This window comes from Rhipicephalus microplus, chromosome 5 (genome assembly GCF_043290135.1).
Source record: "Rhipicephalus microplus isolate Deutch F79 chromosome 5, USDA_Rmic, whole genome shotgun sequence".
Taxonomy (NCBI): Eukaryota; Metazoa; Arthropoda; class Arachnida; order Ixodida; family Ixodidae; genus Rhipicephalus; species Rhipicephalus microplus.
Window position 1 is genome coordinate 164,133,452 of NC_134704.1, and position 27,448 is coordinate 164,160,899.

Genomic DNA, 27,448 nt, shown 5'->3' on the forward strand with positions numbered 1-27,448 from the left:
CGCTTAGGGTAGCCGTTCGCGCACACGCGGTAGCATGATTTGCTCGGCCTTCTGTCGATGAAGCACAGGTAAAGAGACATGTCATTGTAGACAGACAAATAGGTAGATAGACAAATGAAAATAATAAAAAGAGAACTTGACCCGGACGTGATTTGAACACGCAACCTTCTGATCTGGAGTCAGACGCGCTACCGTTGCGCCACCGAGTACGCTTAGGGAAGCCGCTCGCACACACGTGGTAGCATGTTTTTTCGGCCTTCTGTCGATGAAGCACAGGTAAAGAGACAAGTCATTGTAGCCAGACAAATAGGTAGATAGACAGAAAGATAAAAATAAGAAAAAAGGAAATTTGATCCAGACGTGATTCAAGCTCGCAACCTTCTGATCTGTAGTCAGACATGCTAACATGTCGCCACCGAGTCCGTTTAGGGTGGCCGTTTGCACACACGTGGTAGCATGTTTTGCTCGGCCTTCTGTCGATGAAGCACAGGTAAAGAGACAAGTCGTTGTAGACAGACAAATAGGTGGATAGACAGATGAAAATAATAAAAAAAAGAATTTGACCCGGACTTGATTCGAACACGCAACCTTCTGATCTGGAGTCAGACGTGCTAAAGTTGCGCCACTGAGTCCGCTTAGAGTAATTGTTCGCACACACGCTGTAGCATGTTTTGCTCGGCCTTCTGTCGATGAAGCACAGGTAAAGGGACAAGTCATTGCAGATAGACAAATAAGTAGATAGACAGATAGATGAAAGTACTAAAAAGAGAATTTGACCCGGACGTGATTCGAACATTTAACCTACTGATCTGGAGTCAGACGCGCTACCGTTGCACCTCCGAGTCCGCTCAGGGCAGCCGTTAGCACACACGTGGTAGCATGTTTTGCTCGGCCTTCTGTCGATGAAGCACAGGTAAAGAGACAAGTCATTTTAGACAGACAAATAAGTAGATAGACAGATAGATGAAAATAACAAAAGAGAGAACTTGACATTGACGTGATTCGAACACGCAACCTTCTGATCTGGAGTAAGACGTCCTACCGGGTCGCCACCGAGTTGACTTAGTGTAGCCGTTCGCACACACGTGGTAGCATGTTTTTTTGGCCTTCTGTCGATGAAGCACAGTTAAAGAGACAAGTCATTGTAGACAGACAAATAAGTGGATAGACAAATTGATGAAAATAAGAAAAAAGGAAATTTGATCCAGACGTGATTCAAACTCGCAACCTTCTGATCTGTAGTCAGACATGCTAACATGTCGCCACCGAGTCCGTTTAGTGTGGCCGTTCGCACACACGTGGTAGCATGTTTTGCTTGGCCTTCTGTCGAGGAAGCACAGCTAAAGAGAAGAGTTATTGTAGACAGACAAATAAGTAGATAGACAGATAGATGAAAATAATAAAAAGAGACTTTTACCCGGACGTGATTCGAACACGCAACCTTCTGATCTGGAGTCAGACGTGCTACCGTGTCGCCATCGAATTCGCTTAGGGTAGCCGTTCGCACACATGCGGTAGCATGATTTGCTCGGCCTTCTGTCAATGAAGCACAGGTAAAGAGACAAGTCTTTGTAGACAGACAAATAAGTAGATAGACAGATTGATGAAAATGGGAAAAAAGGAAATTTGATCCAGACGTGATTCATACTCGCAACCTTCTGATCTGGAGTCAGACATGCTAACATGTCGCCACCGAGTCGGTTTATGGTGGCCGTTCGCACACACGTGGTAGCATGCTTTGCTCGGCCTTCTGTCGATGAAGCACAGGTAAAGAGACAAGTCATCGTAGACAGACAAATAAAAAGATAAAAAGATGAAAATAATAAAAAAGAGAATTTGACCCGGACGTGATTCGAACACGCAACCATCTGATCTGGAGTCAGACGTGCTACCGTGTCGCCACGGAGTCCACTTAGTGAAGCCGTTCGTACACACGCGGTAGCAAGTTTCGCTCAGCCTTCTGTCGATGAAGCACAGGTAAAGAGACAAGTCATGGTAGACAGACAAATAAAAAGATAAAAAGATGAAAATAATAAAAAAGAGAATTTGACCCGGACGTGATTCGAACACGCAACCATCTGATCTGGAGTCAGACGTGCTACCGTGTCGCCACGGAGTCCACTTAGTGAAGCCGTTCGTACACACGCGGTAGCATCTTTCGCTCGGCCTTCTGTCGATGAAGCACAGGTAAAGAGACAAGTCATCGCAGACAGACAAATAAAAAGATAAATAGATGAAAATAATAAAAAAGAGAATATACCCGGACGTGATTCGAACACGCAACCTTCTGATCTGGAGTCAGACGTGCTACCGTGTCGCCACCGAGTCCGTTAGGTACCAATTCGCACACACGTGGTGGCATGTTGGCCTTCTGTCGATGAAGGACAGGTAAAGAGACAAGTCATTGTATACATACAGATAAGTAGATAGACAGATAGATGAAAATAATAAAAAAGAGGCTTTGACCCGGACGTGATTCGAACACGATACCTTGTGATATGGAGTCAGACGTGCTACCGTATCGCCACCCAGTACACTTAGTGTAGCCGTTCGCACACACGCGGTAGCATGTTTTGCTCGGCCTCTGTCGATGAAGCACAGGTAAAGAGACAAGTCATTTTAGACAGACAAATAAGTGAATAGACAGATGAAAATAATAAAAAAAGGAAATTTGATCCAGACGTGATTCAAGCTCGCAACCTTCTGATCTGTAGTCAGACATGCTAACATGTCGCCACCGAGTCCGTTTAGGGTGGCCGTTTGCACACACGTGGTAGCATGTTTTGCACGGCCTTATGTCGATGAAGCACAGGTAAAGGGACAAGTCATTTTAGACAGACAAATAAGTAGATAGACAGATAGATGAAAATAATAAAAAGAGAATTTGACCCGGACGTGATTCGAACATATAACCTACTGATCTGGAGTCAGACGCGCTACCGTTGCACCTCCGAGTCCGCTCAGGGCAGCCGTTCGCAGACACGTAGTAGCATGTTTTGCTCGGCCTTCTGTCGATGAAGCACAGGTAAAGAGACAAGTCATTGTAGACAGACAAATAAGTAGATAGACAGATAGATGAAAATAACAAAAAAGAGAACTTCACATCGACGTGATTCGAACACGCAACCTTCTGATCTGGAGTCAGACGTCCTACTGGGTCGCCACCGAGTTGACTTAGTGTTGCCGTGCGCACACACGCAGTAGCATGTATTGCTCGGCCTTCTGTCGATGAAGCTTAGGTTAAGAGAGAAGTCATTGTAGACAGACAAATAAGTAGACAGATAGTTGAAAACAATTGAAAAGAGAATTTGACCTCGACGTGATTCGAACACGCAACCTTCTGATCTGGAGTCAGACGCGCCATCGATGCGCCACCGAGTCCGCTTAGGGTAGCCGTTCGCGCACACGTGGTAGCATGTTTTCTCGGCCTTCTGTCGATGAAGCACAGGTAAAGAGACAAGTCATCGTAGACAGACAAATAAAAAGATAAATAGATGAAAATAATAAAAAAGAGAGTTTGACCGGGAAGTGATTCGAACACGCAACCTTCTGATCTGGAGTCAGACGTGCTACCGTGTCGCCACCGAGTCCACTTAGTGAAGCCGTTCGTACACACGCGGTAGCATGTTTCGCTCGGCCTTCTGTCGATGAAGCACAGGTAAAGAGACAAGTCATCGTAGACAGACAAATAAAAAGATAAATAGATGAAAATAATAAAAAAGAGAATATACCCGGACGTGATTCGAACACGCAACCTTCTGATCTGGAGTCAGAAGTGCTACCGTGTCGCCACCCAGTCCGTTAGGTACCAATTCGCACACACGTGGTAGCATGTTGGCCTTCTGTCGATGAAGGACAGGTAAAGAGACAAGTCATTGTATACATACAGATAAGTAGATAGACAGATAGATGAAAATAATAAAAAAGAGGCTTTGACCCGGACGTGATTCGAACACGATACCTTGTGATCTGGAGTCAGACGTGCTACCGTATCGCCACCCAGTACACTTAGTGTAGCCGTTCGCACACACGCGGTAGCATGTTTTGCTCGGCCTCTGTCGATGAAGCACAGGTAAAGAGACAAGTCATTTTAGACAGACAAATAAGTGAATAGACAGATGAAAATAATAAAAAAAAGGAAATTTGATCCAGACGTGATTCAAGCTCTCAACCTTCTGATCTGTAGTCAGACATGCTAACATGTCGCCACCGAGTCCGTTTAGGGTGGCCGTTTGCACACACGTGGTAGCATGTTTTGAACGGCCTTATGTCGATGAAGCACAGGTAAAGGGACAAGTCATTTTAGACAAGACAAATAAGTAGATAGACAGATAGATGAAAATATTAAAAAGAAAAATTGACCCGGACGTGTTTCGAACATTTAACCTACTGATCTGGAGTCAGACGTCCTACCGGGTCGCCACCGAGTTGACTTAGTGTAGCCGTTCGCACACACGCAGTAGCATGTATTGCTCGGCCTTCTGTCGATGAAGCATAGGTAAAGAGAGAAGTCATTGTAGACAGACAAATAAGTAGACAGATAGTTGAAAACAATAAAAAGAGAATTTGACCCCGACGTGATTCGAACATTTAACCTACTGATCTGGACTCAGACGCGCTTCCGTTGCACCTCCGAGTCCGCTCAGGGTAGCCGTTCGCACACACGTGGTAGCATGTTTTGCTCGGCCTTCTGTCGATGAAGCACAGGTAAAGAGACAAGTCATTGTATACATACAGATAAGTAGATAGACAGATAGATGAAAATAATAAAAAAGAGGATTCGACCCCGACGTGATTCGAACACGCAACCTTCTGATCTGGAGTCAGACGCGCTACCGATGCGCCACCGAGTCCGCTTAGGGTAGCCGTTCGCACACACGTGGTAGCATGTTTTCTCGGCCTTCTGTCGATGAAGCACAGGTAAAGAGACAAGTCATTGTATACATACAGATAAGGAGATAGACAGATAGATGAAAATAATAAAAAGAGAATTTGACCCGGACGTGATTCGAACATTTAACCTACTGATCTGGAGTCAGACGCGCTACCGTTGCACCTCCGAGTCCGCTCAGGGCAGCCGTTCGCACACACGTAGTAGCATGTTTTGCTCGGCCTTCTGTCGATAAAGCACAGGTAAAGAGACAAGTCATTGTAGACAGACAAATAAGTAGATAGACAGATAGATGAAAATAACAAAAAAGAGAACTTCACATCGACGTGATTCGAACACGCAACCTTCTGATCTGGAGTCAGACGTCCTACTGGGTCGCCACCGAGTTGACTTAGTGTTGTCGTGCGCTCACACGCAGTAGAGTGTATTGCTCGGCCTTCTGTCGATGAAGCTTAGGCTAAGAGAGAAGTCATTGTAGACAGACAAATAAGTAGACAGATAGTTGAAAACAATTAAAAAGAGAATTTGACCTCGACGTGATTCGAACACGCAACCATCTGATCTGGAGTCAGACGCGCTATCGATGCGCCACCGAGTCCGCTTAGGGTAGCGGTTCGCGCACACGTGGTAGCATGTTTTCTCGGCCTTCTGTCGATGAAGCACAGGTAAAGAGACAAGTAATTGTAGACAGACAAATAAGTAGATAGACAGATTGATGAAAATAAGAAAATAGGAAATTTGATCCAGACGTGATTCATACTCGCAACCTTCTGATCTGGAGTCAGACATGCTAACATGTCGCCACCGAGTCCGTTTAGGGTGGCCGTTCGCACACACGTGGTAGCATGCTTTGCTCGGCCTTCTGTCGATGAAGCACAGCTAAAGAGAAGAGTACTTGTAGACAGACAATTAAGTAGATAGACAGATAGATGAAAATAATAAAAAGAAACTTTTACCCGGACGTAATTCGAACACGCAACCTTCTTATCTGGAGTCAGACGTGCTACCGTGTCGCCATCGAATCCGCTTAGGGTAGCCGTTCGCGCACACGCGGTAGCATGATTTGCTCGGCCTTCTGTCGATGAAGCACAGGTAAAGAGACATGTCATTGTAGACAGACAAATAGGTAGATAGACAGATGAAAATAATAAAAAGAGAACTTGACCCGGACGTGATTCGAACACGCAACCTTCTGATCTGGAGTCAGACGCGCTACCGTTGCGCCACCGAGTCCGCTTAGGGAAGCCGTTCGCACACACGTGGTAGCATGTTTTTTCGGCCTTCTGTCGATGAAGCACAGGTAAAGGGACAAGTCATTGTAGCCAGACAAATAGGTAGATAGACAGATGAAAATAATAAGAAAGAGAATTTGACCCGGACGTGATACGAACACGTAACCTTCTGATCTGGAGTCGGACGCGCTAACAGTTCGCCACCGAGTCCACTTAGGGTAGCCGTTCGCACACACGTGGTAGCATGTTTTGCTCGGCCTTCTATCGATGAAGCACAGGTAAAGAAACAAGTCGTTGTAGACAGACAAATAAGTGGATAGACAGATGAAAATAATAAAAAAAAGAATTTGACCCGGACTTGATTCGAACAGGCAACCGTCTGATCTGGAGTCAGACGTGCTAAAGTGTCGCCACTGAGTCCGCTTAGAGTAATTGTTCGCACACACGCTGTAGCATGTTTTGCTCGGCCTTCTGTCGATGAAGCACAGGTAAAGGGACAAGTCATTGCAGATAGACAAATAAGTACATAGACAGATACATGAAAGTACTAAAAAGAGAATTTGACGCGGACGTGATTAGAACACGCAACCTTCTGATCTGGAGTCAGACGTGCTAAAGTTGCGCCACCGAGTCCGCTTAGGGTAGCCGTTCACCCACACGTGGTAGCATGTTTTGCACGGCCTTATGTCGATGAAGCACAGGTAAAAGGACAAGTCATTTTAGACAGACAAATAGGTAGATAGACAGATAGATGAAAATAATCAAAAAAGAGAATTTGACCCGGACGTGATTCGAACATTTAACCTACTGATCTGGAGTCAGACGCGCTACCGTTGCACCTCCGAGTCCGCTCAGGGCAGCCGTTAGAACACACGTGGTAGCATGTTTTGCTCGGCCTTCTGTCGATGAAGCACAGGTAAAGAGACAAGTCATTGTAGACAGACAAATAAGTAAATAGACAGATAGATGAAAATAACAAAAGAGAGAACTTGACATCGACGTGATTCGAACACGCAACCTTCTGATCTGGAGTCAGACGTCCTACCGGGTCGCCACCGAGTTGACTTAGTGTAGCCGTTCGCACACACGTGGTAGCATGTTATTTCGGCCTTCTGTCGATGAAGCACAGTTGTAGAGACAAGTCATTGTAGACAGACAAATAAGTAGGTAGACAGATTGATGACAATGAGAAAAAAGGAAATTTGATCCAGACGTGATTCAAACTCGCAACCTTCTGATCTGTAGTCAGACATGCTAACATGTCGCCACCGAGTCCGTTTAGTGTGGCCGTTCGCACACACGTGGTAGCATGTTTTGCTTGGCCTTCTGTCGAGGAAGCACAGCTAAAGAGAAGAGTCATTGTAGACAGACAAATATGTAGACAGACAGATAGATGAAAATAATAAAAAGAGACTTTTACCCGGACGTGATTCGAACACGCAACCTTCCGATCTGGAGTCAGACGTGCTACCGCGTCGCCATCGAATCCGCTTAGGGTAGCCGTTCGCGCACACGCGGTAGCATGATTTGCTCGGCCTTCTGTCGATGAAGCACAGGTAAAGAGACATGTCATTGTAGACAGACAAATAGGTAGATAGACAGATGAAAATAATTAAAAGAGAACTTGACCCGGACGTGATTCGAACACGCAACCTTCTGATCTGGAGTCAGACGTGCTACCATGTCGCCACCGAGTCCGTTAGGTAACCATTCGCACACACGTGGTAGCATGTTTTGCTCGGCCTTCTATCGATGAAGCACAGGTAAAGAAACAAGTCGTTGTAGACAGACAAATAAGTGGATAGACAGATGAAAATAATAAAAAAAAGAATTTGACCCGGACTTGATTCGAACAGGCAACGTTCTGATCTGGAGTCAGACGTGCTAAAGTTGCGCCACTGAGTCTTTTTTTTTCTTTATTGCCTGTTTTCGGCTCACGTAAACAATACACATATTAACTGATACACAACACAATCCAAAACATTGTAAAACCGTGGCTCAAACGATGTAGCCACGCATCTGTTGAAATGTTTTTATCGTCGATAGTAATTCGACGCGCGGCAACCATTCTGGGGGGAATTCCTCCAACTTTTGTTCATCCACAAAATTTCTTATATACTCTTTGAAGTACTGGGTGGGTGCTCGTGCATCTACATCAAAGTGCATGGCTGCCATCCTGGATTTCCAAATGCTATGAAGAGCCATAAGCATTATCATATCATATGGGGTACCATCATCACTTTGTATTTGCAAATAGCGGATGCCATATGCATCAATGGGGAAATCTTTTTTGATCGTGCGCTGGAGCACGTCCCAAAGAAAAACAGCATCCCCGCAGTCAATGAATACATGCTCAATTGTCTCCTCCTTTCTGCATATTATGCAATGCGTGCCCCAAGGAACGTAAAACCCCTTTGCAGCCATCCAGGTTTTGACGGTCAGCGTACCGGTATGTAATTTAAAAAAGAAATTCTTAGCACCTGGCGATATTTTCATCGCCTTGACGCGCTTTAGTACAGTGTGGCCTTGACATACATTGTAAAGGGACCGATACAAAGGCACTGGTAAAAACATATCACGTAGGTCCTTGTACAACTTTCTTCGTCGGACTTGACTCAAGTATTCAAGTGAAAACCGCACTGACAGAAACCTACAAGAAAGTACAACTTCGCGGAGAAAGCCATAAACACCACCAGGTACGCTGCAGGTTGATACAACCATGTTAGGCAAGTGTTGCCCCAGGCGAAGTTGACAGACAGTGCGAAGGAATGGGTTGTCGACGTCTCTAAAAAAACAAAATCGATTGACTACCTGTCTTAAAAACAAATGCGACAAGCCGAGTCCTCCATTTCGCACTTGAAGAAATAAATTGGTCCGACTCGATCTTTCCCAAGACGATTCCCACACAAAGACAGCGAACACACGGTGAAATTTTTGGATGTTTACCCTTGAACAATGTAAGACTTGTAAGATATACCAAATTTTACTCACTAAGAATATGTTGCAAATTGTGGCTTTAGAAAACATAGACCGATTCCAGCCATTCCACTTGTTCACTCTTTCCCGCAGGTTATCCACTTGGCTCCTCCAGTACGAGTCGCTGTCTTTGTAGCATTCGAGGGGGGCACCCAAGTATTTCACCGGTGTCGTAACAAACCTTATGCTGGCAAAGCTGTCTGGGGTTTCTGCCCAGTCACCGTGCCAAAAGCTAAGGCATTTTCCCCAGTTTACAGCGCTGCCACTTGCAACACAGAAGTTAGTAACGCATTTGACAGCATCTGCTATGCTGTCAGAGTCCGCGCAAAAAATGGCAATATCGTCCGCATACGCCAACAGTCGGACTTCAACCTCGTGCAGCTTAAACCCACGAACACAGTCATTCTTTATGACACTCAAACAAAAGGACTCTATGTACAAACAAAACAATAGTGGTGAGAGAGGACAACCCTGACGGACCGAACGCTTGACTGGGATGCGCTTCCCCACCACCTTGTTAACGATTAGCCGCGTTGAGCAGTCTCGGTACGCCATGACAACCCCCTCTTTGATTATTTTCCCTAAATTCACATAATCTAGGATGCACAGCAGAATTTCATGAGGCACCCTGTGAAAAGCCTTCTCGAGGTCGATTTGCAGCATTGCGACTCGCGCACCAATAGCGTCGCAACATTCGAGGATGCTCCGGGCTGCGTGTATATTTGTGAGGATAGTTCGACCTTTAATGCCGCACGTCTGATGCGGCCCCACGAGCTCCGTAATGACTGTTTGCAACCTTTTAGCTAGGATTTTCATGAATATCTTGTAATCTCCATTAGTGAGGCAGATTGGGCGGTAAGAATTTACTTTGCGCAGTGCAACGGGGTCTTCCGATTTTGGTATAAGAACAGTGTGAGATGATGAAAAGGACGGGGGTAATATTTTCAGCTCGAATGCCTCATTATAAACGTCGGCTAAGACTGGTGTTATTTCAAACTTGAAACACTTATAAAAGGCGGAAGTCAGACCATCAGGGCCAGGCGATTTCCCGGGATGCATACTTTCAATAGCACTGTTAACTTCCTCTTCCGAAATGGGTTCCTCCAATAATTCTTTTGCATTATTGTCAAGCTTCGGCATTAGCGGTAAAAAATCTTTTTTAAAACGATCGACATCAACTGAGCTGGCGGCGAATAAACCATTGAAGTGCTCAAAGAAAGCACGCTCGATAACATCTGCGACATCGCTGACCTCACCCTCGTGTTCAATTTCTGTTATCTGATTACGACGCGCATGCCACTTTTCTGAGCCCAACGCCCTTTTTGACGGTGCTTCCGCCGTTATCAGTCGCTCGGCTCTTGCCCGAACCATAGCACCGCGGTATCTTTCGACATCGAACCGCTCAATTTTACTTTTCAACGCGCGAATATCTTCAAGAAACATGCCGGGCATTCTACATTCTTCGAGAAGCAATTTTTCCAGGTTTCTGCGCATGAGCTTTTCTTCTGCTCCCTTTTCTCTGCTTATAGCGCTCGAGCGTTCCAAAGCCTTCAATTTAACGACCTGCTTGAAGTTCTCCCATTTTTCTCTAAACGTCTTTTTACTGCGAACTTTCATTTTTTCAACTTCCATCATTACTTCCTCCGTAAATTTTTCATCACTCAGCAGATTCGAATTCAATTTCCAGAGTTGCCACTCGAAGGCCCTTTTCGTTTCTTTCGTGCTAGCTACTACAAAGCTAACCAAGCAGTGGTCACTAAATGAAACGGCGTTAACATGGTATGCCTTGCAAAGCGGTACCAATTCTACACTCACGTACGCCCTATCTAGTCGGGCATGGCTGGCTGCCTGAAAGTGGGTGTACTGCATAGTCCGGCCACCACCGAGACATTCAGCCACATCCTCCAAACCATGTTCTCTTACTATATCGCTTAAGACAGCCGTACTTGCATCCCTGTAATGTCGTTCGCTAGTTTTGTCTTTGGCTGAAAGGACGCAGTTGAAATCGCCAATAATGATTAGGAGCCTATTACAATTGGTATACTGCTTTAGTTGTTCGAAAAATATGCGTCTTTCGTCAGTGACAGTCGGTGCGTACAAGCATATTACGCGCCATTCCAATCCCGAAAACAAAAGATCGCAAACAATGAGCCGACCAGACGGACATGACGTTGAGGCTTCTACTTTAGCACCCAGACTCTGTCTGACGAACAAAACGCAACCGGAAGAAGTCCCTATGGCATGGCTAACTATAGCAGAATACCGCGGCAAGATTTGGCGCACCATGCCCCCAGTTTCATCGTCGCCATGGACTTTAGTCTCTTGGACTGCCAGTATGTCAAGGTCGAGGTCACTAACTAGCCGATAAAGCTGACATTGTTTTCTCCGTGAGGCCAGGCCACGCACATTTAAAGTGGCCACACGGATTGAATTTTCTATTTGCACCATTGTAAGGCTACGAAAAACCCAGGGGCATGGCGCTTACCTTACAACTGCAATTCCTTCCTGAACGCCTTGTCCTAGTACAGTCCTTAAGTTGGCGAAGGCGGCGTTTCCGCCGTCTTGCGCTCCGACGAAATGTTTGGCCGTGGCCGGATGGTAGGCCGCCGAGCGGGAGTCGTTTTGGCGGGTGGTTCGTCCGGCGAGGCAGCAGTGGTGCCCTTGTCTTTTTTCCCTTCGTCACGGGGACGCTTCCCCGTCACAGTGCCACTGTCGCTTTCAATCCCAGTCATTGGTTCAGCCTCGGAGGGGGTCTCGTCTGCTGAGCCAAGACACGTGTCGCCGGTGCTGCTTGCATCCACCTTTTCACTACTTTCGCCTACGCCTTCGTATGGAAGCCCGGTGTCGGGCTTACCTGGTGCTTCACACACGTCCTCTTCTTGATGGCATGACGACCCATCTTCCACAGCAGAGTTCGGGTTAACTCCTGCTGTTTCTTCCGAGTCTGCTTCGTCCATGAGGTGCTCTAGTGCGTCACTTTCCTGCGCTGGTCCGGTCACACTGGCATATGTCTTCGCGCAGTCGGCGTCATCGTGGCCGAAGCGGCGACAACGACTGCAGCGGGGTACTCGGCATTCGCGACGTATGTGACCGGTACTCTTGCACCGTAGGCACAACGGTGCACGGCCTGGAACGACAACGAGAGTCAGCTCTCCGGCAATCTTGAGCTGGTGCGGAATGTCATCCACCTTGACGTCGGAGTGCAGCTTTAGTCCCACAGACCGCGTCGTTGAGCCCTTTTCTGTGATGCCCGGTGCTCGCCACTTCTCCCGTTTCACTTCGAACACTTTCCCATAGGGAGTCAAGGCAACACGCACGTCCTCGTCGGTCACGCCGTGCAGCAACCAGTGAAGCTTCAAGCGAACCTCGCGGTTATTTGGGTCAATGAGCAAACATGGTCGATCCTTTACCTTCACATCGATGGCGGAGAGCAACTTCCGAGCAGCCTCAGCACTCGTCAGTGTCACAGCCCATACGTGGTTCATTTGATACGCCCCCAACGCCAAAACGTCGTCGAGCGCACCAAGCTTGGCCAAAGTGTCCCTGTAGTCTTCGACGCGGTAAGGCCGGGCTCTCGGGTCACCATGCATGAAAACGGTATTCGCAGCGATGCGTCCGGAAGGCAGATTGGGCAAAATCACCTGATAATCGTCGGCGCTAGGCGCAAAAACCCTGTCACCGCGGCCCGGTCGGGCCGCTGATACCGCTCCGTCGGAGCCGAACATTCAGCGACCGTATCGCTCGAAAGCTGGAAGTGGAATCTTGTGCCACTGAGTCCGCTTAGAGTAATTGTTCGCACACACGCTGTAGCATGTTTTGCTCGGCCTTCTGTCGATGAAGCACAGGTAAAGGGACAAGTCATTGCAGATAGACAAATAAGTACATAGACAGATACATGAAAGTAATAAAAAGAGAATTTGACGCGGACGTGATTAGAACACGCAACCTTCTGATCTGGAGTCAGACGTGCTAAAGTTGCGCCATCGAATCCGCTTAGGGTAGCCGTTCGCACACACGCGGTAGCATGATTTGCTCGGCCTTCTGTCGATGAAGCACAGGTAAAGAGACAAGTCTTTGTAGACAGACAAATAAGTAGATACACAGATAGATGAAAATAATAAATAAGCGAATTTGACCCGGACGTGATTCAAACTCGCAACCTTCTGATCTGGAATCAGACGTGCTAAAGTTGCGCCACCGAGTCCGCTTAGGGTAGCCGTTCGCACACACGTGGTAGCATGTTTTGCACAGCCTTATGTCGATGAAGCACAGGTAAAGGGACAAGTCATTTTAGACAGACAAATAAGTAGATAGACAGATAGATGAAAATAATAAAAAGAGAATTTGACCCGGACGTGATTCGAACATTTAACCTACTGATCTGGAGTCAGACGCGCTACCGTTGCACCTCCGAGTCCGCTCAGGGCAGCCGTTCGCACACACGTAGTAGCATGTTTTTCTCGGCCTTCTGTCGATGAAGCACAGGTAAAGAGACAAGTCATTGTAGACAGACAAATAAGTAGATAGACAGATAGATGAAAATAACAAAAAAGAGAACTTCACATCGACGTGATTTGAACACGCAACCTTCTGATCTGGAGTCAGACGTCCTACTGGGTCGCCACCGAGTTGACTTAGTGTTGTCGTGCGCTCACACGCAGTAGCATGTATTGCTCGGCCTTCTGTCGATGAAGCTTAGGTCAAGAGAGAAGTCATTGTAGACAGACAAATAAGTAGACAGATAGTTGAAAACAATTAAAAAGAGAATTTGACCTCGACGTGATTCGAACACGCAACCATCTGATCTGGAGTCAGACGCGCTATCGATGCGCCACCAAGTCCGCTTAGGGTAGCCGTTCGCGCACACGTGGTAGCATGTTTTCTCGGCCTTCTGTCGATGAAGCACAGGTAAAGAGACAAGTAATTGTAGACAGACAAATAAGTAGATAGACAGATTGATGAAAATAAGAAAAAAGGAAATTTGATCCAGACGTGATTCATACTCGCAACCTTCTGATCTGGAGTCAGACATGCTAACATGTCGCCACCGAGTCCGTTTAGGGTGGCCGTTCGCACACACGTGGTAGCATGCTTTGCTCGGCCTTCTGTCGATGAAGCACAGCTAAAGAGAAGAGTACTTGTAGACAGACTATTAAGTAGATAGGCAGATAGATGAAAATAATAAAAAGAGACTTTTTCCTGGACGTAATTCGAACACGCAACCTTCTGATCGGGAGTCAGACGTGCTACCGTGTCGCCATCGAATCCGCTTAGGGTAGCCGTTCGCGCACACGCGGTAGCATGATTTGCTCGGCCTTCTGTCGATGAAGCACAGGTAAAGAGACATGTCATTGTAGACAGACAAATAGGTAGATAGACAAATGAAAATAATAAAAAGAGAACTCTACCCGGACGTGATTCGAACACGCAACCTTCTGATCTGGAGTCAGACGCGCTACCGTTGCGCCACCGAGTCCGCTTAGGGAAGCCGTTCGCACACACGTGGTAGCATGTTTTTTCGGCCTTCTGTCGATGAAGCACACGTAAAGAGACAAGTCATTGAAGCCAGACAAATAGGTAGATAGACAGAATGATAAAAATAAGAAAAAAGGAACTTTGATCCAGACGTGATTCAAGCTTGCAACCTTATGATCTGTAGTCAGACATGCTAACATGTCGCCACCGAGTCCGTTTAGGGTGGCCGTTTGCACACATGTGGTAGCATGTTTTGCTCGGCCTTCTGTCGATGAAGCACAGGTAAAGAGACAAGTCGTTGTAGACAGAAAAATAAGTAGATAGACAGATAGATGAAAATATTAGAAAAGAGAACCTAACACGGACGTGATTCGAACACGCAACCCTCTGATCTGGAGTCGGACGTGCTACCGTGTCGCCACCGAGTCCACTTTGTGTAGCCGTTCGCACACACGCGATAGCATGTTTTTCTCGGCCTTCTGTCGATGTAGCACAGGTAAAGAGACAAGTCATTGTAGACAGACAAATAAGTAGATAGACAGATGAAAATAATATGAAAGAGAATTTGACCCGGACGCGATACGAACACGTAACCTTCTGATCTGGAGTCGGAGGCGCTAACAGTTCGCCACCGAGTCCACTTAGAGTAATTGTTCGCACACACGCTGTAGCATGTTTTGCTCGGCCTTCTGTCGATGAAGCACAGGTAAAGGGACAAGTCATTGCAGATAGACAAATAAGTGAATAGACAGATAGATGAAAGTACTAAAAAGAGAATTTGACGCGGACGTGATTATAACACGCAACCTTCTGATCTGGAGTCAGACGTGCTAAAGTTGCGCCACCGAGTCCGCTTAGGGTAGCCGTTCACCCACACGTGGTAGCATGTTTTGCACGGCCTTATGTCGATGAAGCGCAGGTAAAAGGACAAGTCATTTTAGACAGACAAATAGGTAGATAGACAGATAGATGAAAATAATAAAAAGAGAGTTTGACCCGGACGTGATTCGAACATTTAACCTACTGATCTGGAGTCAGACGCGCTACCGTTGCACCTCCGAGTCCGCTCAGGGCAGCCGTTAGAACACACGTGGTAGCATGTTTTGCTCGGCCTTCTGTCGATGAAGCACAGGTAAAGAGACAAGTCATTGTAGACAGACAAATAAGTAGATAGACAGATAGATGAAAATAACAAAAGAGAGAACTTGACATCGACGTGATTCGAACACGAAACCTTCTGATCTGGAGTAAGACGTCCTACCGGGTCGCCACCGAGTTGACTTAGTGTAGCCGTTCGCACACACGTGGTAGCATGTTTTTTTTTGGCCTTCTGTCGATGAAGCACAGTTAAAGAGACAAGTCATTGTAGACAGACAAATAAGTAGATAGACAGATTGATGAAAATAAGAAAAAAGGAAATTTGATCCAGACGTGATTCAAACTCGCAACCTTCTGATCTGTAGTCAGACATGCTAACATGTCGCCACCGAGTCAGTTTAGTGTGGCCGTTCACACACACGTGGTAGCATGTTTTGCTTGGCCTTCTGTCGAGGAAGCACAGCTAAAGAGAAGAGTCATTGTAGACAGACAAATAAGTAGATAGACAGATAGATGAAAATAATAAAAAGAGACTTTTACCCGGACGTGATTCGAACACGCAACCTTCTGATCTGGAGTCAGACGTGCTACCGTGTCGCCATCGAATCCGCTTAGGGTAGCCGTTCGCACACACGCGGTAGCATGATTTGCTCGGCCTTCTGTCGATGAAGCACAGGTAAAGAGACAAGTCTTTGTAGACAGACAAATAAGTAGATACACAGATAGATGGAAATAATTAATAAGCGAATTTCACCCGGACGTGATTCAAACTCGCAACCTTCTGATCTGGAATCAGACGTGCTAAAGTTGCGCCACCGAGTCCGCTTAGGGTAGCCGTTCGCACACACGTGGTAGCATGTTTTGCACAGCCTTATGTCGATGAAGCACAGGTAAAGGGACAAGTCATTTTAGACAGACAGATAAGTAGATAGACAGATAGATGAAAATAATAAAAAGAGAATTTGACCCGGACGTGATTCGAACATTTAACCTACTGATCTGGAGTCAGACGCGCTACCGTTGCACCTCCGAGTCCGCTCAGGGCAGCCGTTCGCACACACGTAGTAGCATGGTTTGCTCGGCCTTCTGTCGATGAAGCACAGGTAAAGAGACAAGTCATTGTAGACAGACAAATGAGTAGATAGACAGATAGATGAAAATAACAAAAAAGAGGACTTCACATCGACGTGATTCGAACACGCAACCTTCTGATCTGGAGTCAGACGTCCTACTGGGTCGCCACCGAGTTGACTTAGTGTTTCCGTGCGCACACACGCAGTAGCATGTATTGCTCGGCCTTCTTTCGATGAAGCTTAGGTTAAGAGAGAAGTCATTGTAGACAGACAAATAAGTAGACAGATAGTTGAAAACAATTAAAAAGAGAATTTGACCTCGACGTGATTCGAACACGCAACCTTCTGATCTGGAGTCAGACGCGCTATCGATGCGCCACCGAGTCCGCTTAAGGTAGCCGTTCGCGCACACGTGGTAGCATGTTTTCTCGGCCTTCTGTCGATGAAGCACAGGTAAAGAGACAAGTGATTGTAGACAGACAAATAAGTAGATAGACAGATTGATGAAAATAAGAAAAAAGGAAATTTGATCCAGACGTGATTCATACTCGCAACCTTCTGATCTGGAGTCAGACATGCTAACATGTCGCCACCGAGTCGGTTTAGGGTGGCCGTTCGCACACACGTGGTAGCATGCTTTGCTCGGCCTTCTGTCGATGAAGCACAGCTAAAGAGAAGAGTACTTGTAGAGAGACAATTAAGTAGATAGACAGATAGATGAAAATAATAAAAAGAGACTTTTACCCGGACGTAATTCGAACACGCAACCTTCTGATCTGGAGTCAGACGTGCTACCGTGTCGCCATCGAATCCGCTTAGGGTAGCCGTTCGCGCACACGCGGTAGCATGATTTGCTCGGCCTTCTGTCGATGAAGCACAGGTAAAGAGACATGTCATTGTAGACAGACAAATAGGTAGATAGACAAATGAAAATAATAAAAAGAGAACTTGAGCCGGACGTGATTTGAACACGCAACCTTCTGATCTGGAGTCAGACGCGCTACCGTTGCGCCACCGAGTCCGCTTAGGGAAGCCGCTCGCACACACGTGGTAGCATGTTTTTTCGGCCTTCTGTCGATGAAGCACAGGTAAAGAGACAAGTCATTGTAGCCAGACAAATAGGTAGATAGACATAATGATAAAAATAAGAAAAAAGGAAATTTGATCCAGACGTGATTCAAGCTCGCAACCTTCTGATCTGTAGTCAGACATGCTAACATGTCGCCACCGAGTCCGTTTAGGGTGGCCGTTTGCACACACGTGGTAGCATGTTTTGCTCGGCCTTCTGTCGATGAAGCACAGGTAAAGAGACAAGTCGTTGTAGACAGACAAATAGGTGGATAGACAGATGAAAATAATAAAAAAAAGAATTTGACCCGGACTTGATTCGAACACGCAACCTTCTGATCTGGAGTCAGACGTGCTAAAGTTGCGCCACTGAGTCCGCTTAGAGTAATTGTTCGCACACACGCTGTAGCATGTTTTGCTCGGCCTTCTGTCGATGAAGCACAGGTAAAGGGACAAGTCATTGCAGATAGACAAATGAGTAGATAGACAGATAGATGAAAGTACTAAAAGGAGAATTTGACCCGGACGTGATTCGAACATTTAACCTACTGATCTGGAGTCAGACGCGCTACCGTTGCACCTCCGAGTCCGCTCAGGGCAGCCGTTAGCACACACGTGGTAGCATGTTTTGCTCGGCCTTCTGTCGATGAAGCACAGGTAAAGAGACAAGTCATTGTAGACAGACAAATAAGTAGATAGACAGATAGATGAAAATAACAAAAGAGAGAACTTGACATTGACGTGATTCGAACACGCAACCTTCTGATCTGGAGTAAGACGTCCTACCGGGTCGCCACCGAGTTGACTTAGTGTAGCCGTTCACACACACGTGGTAGCATGTTTTTTTGGCCTTCTGTCGATGAAGCACAGTTAAAGAGACAAGTCATTGTAGACAGACAAATAAGTAGATAGACAGATTGATGAAAATAAGAAAAAAGGAAATTTGATCCAGACGTGATTCAAACTCGCAACCTTCTGATCTGTAGTCAGACATGCTAACATGTCGCCACCGAGTCCGTTTAGTGTGGCCGTTCGCACACACGTGGTAGCATGTTTTGCTTGGCCTTCTGTCGAGGAAGCACAGCTAAAGAGAAGAGTTATTGTAGACAGACAAATAAGTAGATAGACAGATAGATGAAAATAATAAAAAGAGACTTTTACCCGGACGTGATTCGAACACGCAACCTTCTGATCTGGAGTCAGACGTGCTACCGTGTCGCCATCGAATTCGCTTAGGGTAGCCGTTCGCACACACGCGGTAGCATGATTTGCTCGGCCTTCTGTCAATGAAGCACAGGTAAAGAGACAAGTCTTTGTAGACAGACAAATAAGTAGATACACAGATAGATGAAAATAATAAATAAGCGAATTTGACCCGGACGTGATTTAAACTCGCAACCTTCTGATCTGGAGTCAGACGTGCTACCGTGTCGCCACCGAGTCCACTTAGTGAAGCCGTTCGTACACACGCGGTAGCATGTTTCGCTCGGCCTTCTGTCGATGAAGCACAGGTAAAGAGACAAGTCATCGTAGACAGACAAATAAAAAGATAAAAATATGAAAATAATAAAAAAGAGAATTTGACCCGGACGTGATTCGAACACGCAACCATCTGATCTGGAGTCAGACGTGCTACCGTGTCGCCACGGAGTCCACTTAGTGAAGCCGTTCGTACACACGCGGTAGCATGTTTCGCTCGGCCTTCTGTCGATGAAGCACAGGTAAAGAGACAAGTCATGGTAGACAGACAAATAAAAAGATAAAAAGATGAAAATAATAAAAAAGAGAATTTGACCCGGACGTGATTCGAACACGCAACCATCTGATCTGGAGTCAGACGTGCTACCGTGTCGCCACGGAGTCCACTTAGTGAAGCCGTTCGTACACACGCGGTAGCATGTTTCGCTCGGCCTTCTGTCGATGAAGCACAGGTAAAGAGACAAGTCATCGCAGACAGACAAATAAAAAGATAAATAGATGAAAATAATAAGAAAGAGAATATACCCGGACGTGATTCGAACACGCAACCTTCTGATCTGGAGTCAGACGTGCTACCGTGTCGCCACCGAGTCCGTTAGGTACCAATTCGCACACACGTGGTGGCATGTTGGCCTTCTGTCGATGAAGGACAGGTAAAGAGACAAGTCATTGTATACATACAGATAAGTAGATAGACAGATAGATGAAAATAATAAAAAAGAGGCTTTGACCCGGACGTGATTCGAACACGATACCTTGTGATCTGGAGTCAGACGTTCTACCGTATCGCCACCCAGTACACTTAGTGTAGCCGTTCGCACACACGCGGTGCATGTTTTGCTCGGCCTCTGTCGATGAAGCACAGGTAAAGAGACAAGTCATTTTAGACAGACAAATAAGTGAATAGACAGATGAAAATAATAAAAAAAAGGAAATTTGATCCAGACGTGATTCAAGCTCGCAACCTTCTGATCTGTAGTCAGACATGCTAACATGTCGCCACCGAGTCCGTTTAGGGTGGCCGTTTGCACACACGTGGTAGCATGTTTTGCACGGCCTTATGTCGATGAAGCACAGGTAAAGGGACAAGTCATTTTAGACAGACAAATAAGTAGATAGACAGATAGATGAAAATAATAAAAAGAGAATTTGACCCGGACGTGATTCGAACATTTAACCTACTGATCTGGAGTCAGACGCGCTACCGTTGCACCTCCGAGTCCGCTCAGGGCAGCCGTTCGCAGACACGTAGTAGCATGTTTTGCTCGGCCTTCTGTCGATGAAGCACAGGTAAAGAGACAAGTCATTGTAGACAGACAAATAAGTAGATAGACAGATAGATGAAAATAACAAAAAAGAGAACTTCACATCGACGTGATTCGAACACGCAACCTTCTGATCTGGAGTCAGACGTCCTACTGGGTCGCCACCGAGTTGACTTAGTGTTGTCGTGCGCTCACACGCAGTAGCATGTATTGCTCGGCCTTCTGTCGATGAAGCACAGGTAAAGAGACAAGTCGTTGTAGACAGAAAAATAAGTAGATAGACAGATAGATGAAAATATTAAAAAAGAGAACCTAACACGGACGTGATTCGAACACGCAACCCTCTGATCTGGAGTCGGACGTGCTACCGTGTCGCCACCGAGTCCACTTTGTGTAGCCGTTCGCACACACGCGATAGCATGTTTTTCTCGGCCTTCTGTCGATGTAGCACAGGTAAAGAGACAAGTCATTGTAGACAGACAAATAAGTAGATAGACAGATGAAAATAATATGAAAGAGAATTTGACCCGGACGCGATACGAACACGTAACCTTCTGATCTGGAGTCGGAGGCGCTAACAGTTCGCCACCGAGTCCACTTAGAGTAATTGTTCGCACACACGCTGTAGCATGTTTTGCTCGGCCTTCTGTCGATGAAGCACAGGTAAAGGGACAAGTCATTGCAGATAGACAAATAAGTGAATAGACAGATAGATGAAAGTACTAAAAAGAGAATTTGACGCGGACGTGATTATAACACGCAACCTTCTGATCTGGAGTCAGACGTGCTAAAGTTGCGCCACCGAGTCCGCTTAGGGTAGCCGTTCACCCACACGTGGTAGCATGTTTTGCACGGCCTTATGTCGATGAAGCGCAGGTAAAAGGACAAGTCATTTTAGACAGACAAATAGGTAGATAGACAGATAGATGAAAATAATAAAAAGAGAGTTTGACCCGGACGTGATTCGAACATTTAACCTACTGATCTGGAGTCAGACGCGCTACCGTTGCACCTCCGAGTCCGCTCAGGGCAGCCGTTAGAACACACGTGGTAGCATGTTTTGCTCGGCCTTCTGTCGATGAAGCACAGGTAAAGAGACAAGTCATTGTAGACAGACAAATAAGTAGATAGACAGATAGATGAAAATAACAAAAGAGAGAACTTGACATCGACGTGATTCGAACACGAAACCTTCTGATCTGGAGTAAGACGTCCTACCGGGTCGCCACCGAGTTGACTTAGTGTAGCCGTTCGCACACACGTGGTAGCATGTTTTTTTTTGGCCTTCTGTCGATGAAGCACAGTTAAAGAGACAAGTCATTGTAGACAGACAAATAAGTAGATAGACAGATTGATGAAAATAAGAAAAAAGGAAATTTGATCCAGACGTGATTCAAACTCGCAACCTTCTGATCTGTAGTCAGACATGCTAACATGTCGCCACCGAGTCAGTTTAGTGTGGCCGTTCACACACACGTGGTAGCATGTTTTGCTTGGCCTTCTGTCGAGGAAGCACAGCTAAAGAGAAGAGTCATTGTAGACAGACAAATAAGTAGATAGACAGATAGATGAAAATAATAAAAAGAGACTTTTACCCGGACGTGATTCGAACACGCAACCTTCTGATCTGGAGTCAGACGTGCTACCGTGTCGCCATCGAATCCGCTTAGGGTAGCCGTTCGCACACACGCGGTAGCATGATTTGCTCGGCCTTCTGTCGATGAAGCACAGGTAAAGAGACAAGTCTTTGTAGACAGACAAATAAGTAGATACACAGATAGATGGAAATAATTAATAAGCGAATTTCACCCGGACGTGATTCAAACTCGCAACCTTCTGATCTGGAATCAGACGTGCTAAAGTTGCGCCACCGAGTCCGCTTAGGGTAGCCGTTCGCACACACGTGGTAGCATGTTTTGCACAGCCTTATGTCGATGAAGCACAGGTAAAGGGACAAGTCATTTTAGACAGACAGATAAGTAGATAGACAGATAGATGAAAATAATAAAAAGAGAATTTGACCCGGACGTGATTCGAACATTTAACCTACTGATCTGGAGTCAGACGCGCTACCGTTGCACCTCCGAGTCCGCTCAGGGCAGCCGTTCGCACACACGTAGTAGCATGGTTTGCTCGGCCTTCTGTCGATGAAGCACAGGTAAAGAGACAAGTCATTGTAGACAGACAAATGAGTAGATAGACAGATAGATGAAAATAACAAAAAAGAGGACTTCACATCGACGTGATTCGAACACGCAACCTTCTGATCTGGAGTCAGACGTCCTACTGGGTCGCCACCGAGTTGACTTAGTGTTTCCGTGCGCACACACGCAGTAGCATGTATTGCTCGGCCTTCTTTCGATGAAGCTTAGGTTAAGAGAGAAGTCATTGTAGACAGACAAATAAGTAGACAGATAGTTGAAAACAATTAAAAAGAGAATTTGACCTCGACGTGATTCGAACACGCAACCTTCTGATCTGGAGTCAGACGCGCTATCGATGCGCCACCGAGTCCGCTTAAGGTAGCCGTTCGCGCACACGTGGTAGCATGTTTTCTCGGCCTTCTGTCGATGAAGCACAGGTAAAGAGACAAGTGATTGTAGACAGACAAATAAGTAGATAGACAGATTGATGAAAATAAGAAAAAAGGAAATTTGATCCAGACGTGATTCATACTCGCAACCTTCTGATCTGGAGTCAGACATGCTAACATGTCGCCACCGAGTCGGTTTAGGGTGGCCGTTCGCACACACGTGGTAGCATGCTTTGCTCGGCCTTCTGTCGATGAAGCACAGCTAAAGAGAAGAGTACTTGTAGAGAGACAATTAAGTAGATAGACAGATAGATGAAAATAATAAAAAGAGACTTTTACCCGGACGTAATTCGAACACGCAACCTTCTGATCTGGAGTCAGACGTGCTACCGTGTCGCCATCGAATCCGCTTAGGGTAGCCGTTCGCGCACACGCGGTAGCATGATTTGCTCGGCCTTCTGTCGATGAAGCACAGGTAAAGAGACATGTCATTGTAGACAGACAAATAGGTAGATAGACAAATGAAAATAATAAAAAGAGAACTTGAGCCGGACGTGATTTGAACACGCAACCTTCTGATCTGGAGTCAGACGCGCTACCGTTGCGCCACCGAGTCCGCTTAGGGAAGCCGCTCGCACACACGTGGTAGCATGTTTTTTCGGCCTTCTGTCGATGAAGCACAGGTAAAGAGACAAGTCATTGTAGCCAGACAAATAGGTAGATAGACATAATGATAAAAATAAGAAAAAAGGAAATTTGATCCAGACGTGATTCAAGCTCGCAACCTTCTGATCTGTAGTCAGACATGCTAACATGTCGCCACCGAGTCCGTTTAGGGTGGCCGTTTGCACACACGTGGTAGCATGTTTTGCTCGGCCTTCTGTCGATGAAGCACAGGTAAAGAGACAAGTCGTTGTAGACAGACAAATAGGTGGATAGACAGATGAAAATAATAAAAAAAAGAATTTGACCCGGACTTGATTCGAACACGCAACCTTCTGATCTGGAGTCAGACGTGCTAAAGTTGCGCCACTGAGTCCGCTTAGAGTAATTGTTCGCACACACGCTGTAGCATGTTTTGCTCGGCCTTCTGTCGATGAAGCACAGGTAAAGGGACAAGTCATTGCAGATAGACAAATGAGTAGATAGACAGATAGATGAAAGTACTAAAAGGAGAATTTGACCCGGACGTGATTCGAACATTTAACCTACTGATCTGGAGTCAGACGCGCTACCGTTGCACCTCCGAGTCCGCTCAGGGCAGCCGTTAGCACACACGTGGTAGCATGTTTTGCTCGGCCTTCTGTCGATGAAGCACAGGTAAAGAGACAAGTCATTGTAGACAGACAAATAAGTAGATAGACAGATAGATGAAAATAACAAAAGAGAGAACTTGACATTGACGTGATTCGAACACGCAACCTTCTGATCTGGAGTAAGACGTCCTACCGGGTCGCCACCGAGTTGACTTAGTGTAGCCGTTCACACACACGTGGTAGCATGTTTTTTTGGCCTTCTGTCGATGAAGCACAGTTAAAGAGACAAGTCATTGTAGACAGACAAATAAGTAGATAGACAGATTGATGAAAATAAGAAAAAAGGAAATTTGATCCAGACGTGATTCAAACTCGCAACCTTCTGATCTGTAGTCAGACATGCTAACATGTCGCCACCGAGTCCGTTTAGTGTGGCCGTTCGCACACACGTGGTAGCATGTTTTGCTTGGCCTTCTGTCGAGGAAGCACAGCTAAAGAGAAGAGTTATTGTAGACAGACAAATAAGTAGATAGACAGATAGATGAAAATAATAAAAAGAGACTTTTACCCGGACGTGATTCGAACACGCAACCTTCTGATCTGGAGTCAGACGTGCTACCGTGTCGCCATCGAATTCGCTTAGGGTAGCCGTTCGCACACACGCGGTAGCATGATTTGCTCGGCCTTCTGTCAATGAAGCACAGGTAAAGAGACAAGTCTTTGTAGACAGACAAATAAGTAGATACACAGATAGATGAAAATAATAAATAAGCGAATTTGACCCGGACGTGATTTAAACTCGCAACCTTCTGATCTGGAGTCAGACGTGCTACCGTGTCGCCACCGAGTCCACTTAGTGAAGCCGTTCGTACACACGCGGTAGCATGTTTCGCTCGGCCTTCTGTCGATGAAGCACAGGTAAAGAGACAAGTCATCGTAGACAGACAAATAAAAAGATAAAAATATGAAAATAATAAAAAAGAGAATTTGACCCGGACGTGATTCGAACACGCAACCATCTGATCTGGAGTCAGACGTGCTACCGTGTCGCCACGGAGTCCACTTAGTGAAGCCGTTCGTACACACGCGGTAGCATGTTTCGCTCGGCCTTCTGTCGATGAAGCACAGGTAAAGAGACAAGTCATGGTAGACAGACAAATAAAAAGATAAAAAGATGAAAATAATAAAAAAGAGAATTTGACCCGGACGTGATTCGAACACGCAACCATCTGATCTGGAGTCAGACGTGCTACCGTGTCGCCACGGAGTCCACTTAGTGAAGCCGTTCGTACACACGCGGTAGCATGTTTCGCTCGGCCTTCTGTCGATGAAGCACAGGTAAAGAGACAAGTCATCGCAGACAGACAAATAAAAAGATAAATAGATGAAAATAATAAGAAAGAGAATATACCCGGACGTGATTCGAACACGCAACCTTCTGATCTGGAGTCAGACGTGCTACCGTGTCGCCACCGAGTCCGTTAGGTACCAATTCGCACACACGTGGTGGCATGTTGGCCTTCTGTCGATGAAGGACAGGTAAAGAGACAAGTCATTGTATACATACAGATAAGTAGATAGACAGATAGATGAAAATAATAAAAAAGAGGCTTTGACCCGGACGTGATTCGAACACGATACCTTGTGATCTGGAGTCAGACGTTCTACCGTATCGCCACCCAGTACACTTAGTGTAGCCGTTCGCACACACGCGGTGCATGTTTTGCTCGGCCTCTGTCGATGAAGCACAGGTAAAGAGACAAGTCATTTTAGACAGACAAATAAGTGAATAGACAGATGAAAATAATAAAAAAAAGGAAATTTGATCCAGACGTGATTCAAGCTCGCAACCTTCTGATCTGTAGTCAGACATGCTAACATGTCGCCACCGAGTCCGTTTAGGGTGGCCGTTTGCACACACGTGGTAGCATGTTTTGCACGGCCTTATGTCGATGAAGCACAGGTAAAGGGACAAGTCATTTTAGACAGACAAATAAGTAGATAGACAGATAGATGAAAATAATAAAAAGAGAATTTGACCCGGACGTGATTCGAACATTTAACCTACTGATCTGGAGTCAGACGCGCTACCGTTGCACCTCCGAGTCCGCTCAGGGCAGCCGTTCGCAGACACGTAGTAGCATGTTTTGCTCGGCCTTCTGTCGATGAAGCACAGGTAAAGAGACAAGTCATTGTAGACAGACAAATAAGTAGATAGACAGATAGATGAAAATAACAAAAAAGAGAACTTCACATCGACGTGATTCGAACACGCAACCTTCTGATCTGGAGTCAGACGTCCTACTGGGTCGCCACCGAGTTGACTTAGTGTTGTCGTGCGCTCACACGCAGTAGCATGTATTGCTCGGCCTTCTGTCGATGAAGCTTAGGTTAAGAGAGAAGTCATTGTAGACAGACAAATAAGTAGACAGATAGTTGAAAACAATTAAAAAGAGAATTTGACCTCGACGTGATTCGAACACGCAACCATCTGATCTGGAGTCAGACGCGCTATCGATGCGCCACCGAGTCCGCTTAGGGTAGCGGTTCGCGCACACGTGGTAGCATGTTTTCTCGGCCTTCTGTCGATGAAGCACAGGTAAAGAGACAAGTAATTGTAGACAGACAAATAAGTAGATAGACAGATTGATGAAAATAAGAAAATAGGAAATTTGATCCAGACGTGATTCATACTCGCAACCTTCTGATCTGGAGTCAGACATGCTAACATGTCGCCACCGAGTCCGTTTAGGGTGGCCGTTCGCACACACGTGGTAGCATGCTTTGCTCGGCCTTCTGTCGATGAAGCACAGCTAAAGAGAAGAGTACTTGTAGACAGACAATTAAGTAGATAGACAGATAGATGAAAATAATAAAAAGAAACTTTTACCCGGACGTAATTCGAACACGCAACCTTCTGATCTGGAGTCAGACGTGCTACCGTGTCGCCATCGAATCCGCTTAGGGTAGCCGTTCGCGCACACGCGGTAGCATGATTTGCTCGGCCTTCTGTCGATGAAGCACAGGTAAAGAGACATGTCATTGTAGACAGACAAATAGGTAGATAGACAAATGAAAATAATAAAAAGAGAACTCTACCCG

At 46.0% G+C, this 27,448-nt stretch overlaps 7 non-coding genes across 7 annotated transcripts; all 7 read right to left on the reverse strand.

Annotated features, from left to right (window-relative positions):
* Positions 1–137: 137 nt before the first annotated feature.
* Positions 138–209, reverse strand: TRNAW-CCA (transfer RNA tryptophan (anticodon CCA)). Its single transcript has one exon. It is a non-coding gene; the product is annotated as a tRNA-Trp (tRNA).
* Positions 210–4,781: 4,572 nt separating this feature from the next.
* TRNAW-CCA (transfer RNA tryptophan (anticodon CCA)) lies at positions 4,782–4,853 on the reverse strand. Its single transcript has one exon. It is a non-coding gene; the product is annotated as a tRNA-Trp (tRNA).
* A 1,199-nt stretch (positions 4,854–6,052) lies between these two features.
* On the reverse strand, positions 6,053–6,124 carry TRNAW-CCA (transfer RNA tryptophan (anticodon CCA)). Its single transcript has one exon. It is a non-coding gene; the product is annotated as a tRNA-Trp (tRNA).
* A 7,744-nt stretch (positions 6,125–13,868) lies between these two features.
* TRNAW-CCA (transfer RNA tryptophan (anticodon CCA)) lies at positions 13,869–13,940 on the reverse strand. The gene has a single exon. It is a non-coding gene; the product is annotated as a tRNA-Trp (tRNA).
* Positions 13,941–14,503: 563 nt separating this feature from the next.
* Positions 14,504–14,575, reverse strand: TRNAW-CCA (transfer RNA tryptophan (anticodon CCA)). Its single transcript has one exon. It is a non-coding gene; the product is annotated as a tRNA-Trp (tRNA).
* A 3,119-nt stretch (positions 14,576–17,694) lies between these two features.
* Positions 17,695–17,766, reverse strand: TRNAW-CCA (transfer RNA tryptophan (anticodon CCA)). The gene has a single exon. It is a non-coding gene; the product is annotated as a tRNA-Trp (tRNA).
* Positions 17,767–23,634: 5,868 nt separating this feature from the next.
* TRNAW-CCA (transfer RNA tryptophan (anticodon CCA)) lies at positions 23,635–23,706 on the reverse strand. The gene has a single exon. It is a non-coding gene; the product is annotated as a tRNA-Trp (tRNA).
* Positions 23,707–27,448: the final 3,742 nt, after the last annotated feature.